This window comes from Amia ocellicauda, chromosome 16 (genome assembly GCF_036373705.1).
Source record: "Amia ocellicauda isolate fAmiCal2 chromosome 16, fAmiCal2.hap1, whole genome shotgun sequence".
NCBI lineage: Eukaryota > Metazoa > Chordata > Actinopteri > Amiiformes > Amiidae > Amia > Amia ocellicauda.
The window spans coordinates 27488625-27491624 of record NC_089865.1 but is presented as its reverse complement, the minus strand read 5'-3'; the positions used below and the strand labels follow the sequence as shown (position 1 = coordinate 27491624).

At 48.3% G+C, this 3000-nt stretch overlaps 2 non-coding genes across 2 annotated transcripts; both read left to right on the top strand.

Annotated features, from left to right (window-relative positions):
* Nucleotides 1-565: 565 nt before the first annotated feature.
* On the top strand, nt 566-636 carry trnag-ccc (transfer RNA glycine (anticodon CCC)). The gene has a single exon. It is a non-coding gene; the product is annotated as a tRNA-Gly (tRNA).
* Nucleotides 637-841: 205 nt separating this feature from the next.
* trnag-ucc (transfer RNA glycine (anticodon UCC)) lies at nt 842-913 on the top strand. Its single transcript has one exon. It is a non-coding gene; the product is annotated as a tRNA-Gly (tRNA).
* The last annotated feature ends 2087 nt before the right edge of the window (nt 914-3000 follow it).

Here is a 3000-nt window from a genome sequence, read left to right as displayed (position 1 = left end):
AATGCTCTTATCAAAATACACCCAACATAACATGGTCATGGTCCGGCAGGACCGCAAACAACTCAAAAGAGTTGAGAATACCCTGGCCGAGAGCGGCGCGCAGCGAGGCACCGAAAACCAAAAAGAGCGGGACACCGGAGAACATGCTATCAGCAGCTCTGGCACCGCACATAGCTGTTCTACCTCCCTCTGAGGGAGAGAGGGAAACAACCCCAAGAAGACTCCTGTTGCCAGCCATGACACCACACAGCTTCGCGCCCTGGGGCTCAAACTGTCATTTCTACACTCTCAAAGCACTTGGAAGTCCGTTTCATTGATTTTCATGTCGTAACTTTAAACCCACGCATGACCCAATGTCCGGATGAAGCTGGTTCAGTTACTTCCATGTTTTGCTTCTTTTGTAAAATGCAAAGTGAATCGAATGAAAATGAAAAGATTGTTTGAACGTTTCAACTGTGTTGCTGAGGAATTCAAGAAGCAGCAAGATTGGACTCGCAGCGATGGAGACAGGTTTTGGAATCACTGTCACTCCAGTGGAAAGCCTGAAAAGCACTACTTCGCAGCAGTGCCAGTGGTGTAGTGGTATCATACAAGATTCCCATTCTTGTGACTCGGGTTCGATTCCCGGCTGGTGCACCTGACATGCTGCGTTTCCCCTCACTTTTTTCCCCACACTCTATCCACGAAGCAACACTCAGCATAGCATGAACATGATACTGCATCCAACGGTTGCTTTCGCAAACATCTATGCTTTGCCAAATGGAAATATGATGTCATTCTGGCACGGAATGCAGGCATCACATTTATGTGGAGTTTGACTTTGGTTGACCAATCAACGGTAGCGTTGGTGGTATAGTGGCAAGCATAGTTGCCTTCCAAGCAGTTGACCCGGGTTTGATTCCCGGCCAACGCAAAACAGATACCTTTAGTTGCACATTCGCAGCGGACAGGTGGCAGCAATAGTTCAAAGTGCATGGCTACGTAGATCCCTTTGTTCCTAATGAGAAGTGTGAGTCTGGCAAAATCAGTGACATTTAGGTGCTTTGTGAATTCACGTTGCCGCTTGTGGACTTTTTATTGCAACTCTAGTGTTGGGCGAACACGCACCCTTCTGATCTGGAGTCAGATGCACTACCGTTGCGCCACGAGGTCTAATGCCAAAAGAATGGCCCGTGAAACAGTGGTGTTCAAAGTATGTTGATGTCCAAAGTTTGTGTGTGTTCTGTTGGGTTAGGCAGTGGAATGCTTTGATTACTACTACTAGCAAGATAGTCGCTCTATCCACGAAGCAACACTCAGCATAGCAAAGCCTATAGCTCGCTGTTAGTCCGTGTACCTCATAGGTATCACACCTGGCATCAGTGCCCAATAATTCCCTAGCTTTGACAACTGTCTGTCTATGACTGCACCTACAGACGTGGACAAGAAGTGGGTTTTAGGTTTTAGATCGTATGTGCGTCAACATGAAACTCGAGAGGTTCACGGTGCCGTAAACAAAATGCGCTAGCCTTTCGAGGGCACTCCAATTGGAATGCTTTCATTAACCCCTACTACTACTAACGAGATAGTCGCTCTATCCACGAAGCAACACTCAGCATAGCAGAGCCTATAGTTCGCTGTTAGTCCGTGTACCTCATAGGTATCACACCTGGCATCAGTGCCCAATAATTCCCTAGCTTTGACAATTGTCTGTCTATGACTTCACCTACAGACGTGGACAAGACGTGGGTTTTAGATCGTATGTGCGTCAACATGAAGCTCGAGAGGTTCACGTTGCCAAAAACAAAATGCTCTAGCCTTTCGAGGGCACTCCAATTGGACCAGCTGTGGGTGCTTGCCATCTCGTCGTTTCTTTCACTTTTCACTTTGCATGCATACACATGTCTCTGAGAATAACGGCACAGAGTGCGTATAAGCCCTAAACGAGAACGAGTGATTAATCCCAGGCTACCGATTTCTTCACTACTTCCTAACTTAAAAGACGGCCTGGAGATGCCAAGGATTGAACGCGGGTACCTCATACATGCACTCTACCACTGAACTACATCCCCACCGGCGAGAGGCTGCTCCCAAACCTTGTATCTCTTGCCAAAAAAAATACTCAAACTGTCATTTCTACACTCTCAAAGCACTGGGAAGTCCATTTCATTGATTGTCATGTCGTAACTTTAAACCCACGCATGACCCAATGTCCGGATGAAGCTGGTTCAGTTACTTCCACATTTTGCCTCTTTTGTAAAATGCAAAGTGAATCGAATGAAAATGAAAAGATTGTTTGAACGTTTCATCTGTGTTTGCTGAGGAATTCAAGAAGCAGCAAGATTGGACTCGCAGCGATGGCACCAAAAACAGAGCGGGACACCGGAGAACATGCTATAAGCAGCTCTGGCACCGCACATATCTGTTCTACCTCCCTCTGAGGGAGAGAACAACAAGCCAACTGAAGGAACGGCTTCACAACCTCTCCTTGGCAAGGGCGTACCTGCTTGAGGCAGACCGGGAAACCTACGCTCTTTGACTAATACCATGGACTGTGGCGCTGACGTGTCTTTCCAGAGCAGTAACTCCTCCCCGTGTGAGACAGCAGGGAGAGCATGGTCCGGCAGGATCGCAAACAACTCAAAAGAGTTGAGAATACCCTGGCCGAGAGCGGCACACAGCGAGGCACCGAAAACCAAAACAGAGCGGGACACCGGAGAACATGCTATCAGCAGCTCTGGCACCGCACTTAGCTGTTCTAAGTCCCTCTGAGGGAGAGAGGGAAACAACCCCCAGAAGACTCCAACACCACACAGCTTTGCACCCTGGGGCTCATCCGGGAATTAAACCTGGGACCTCTCGCACCCTAAGCGAGAATCATACCCCTAGACCAACGAGCCAACCAAAGTAGTGACGTTACAAGCCCTCCTTGGCAAGGGCGTACCTGCAGACTGGGAAAACTTCGCTCTTTGACAAATACCATGGACTGTGGTACTGACGTGTCTATCCAGAACGGTAACC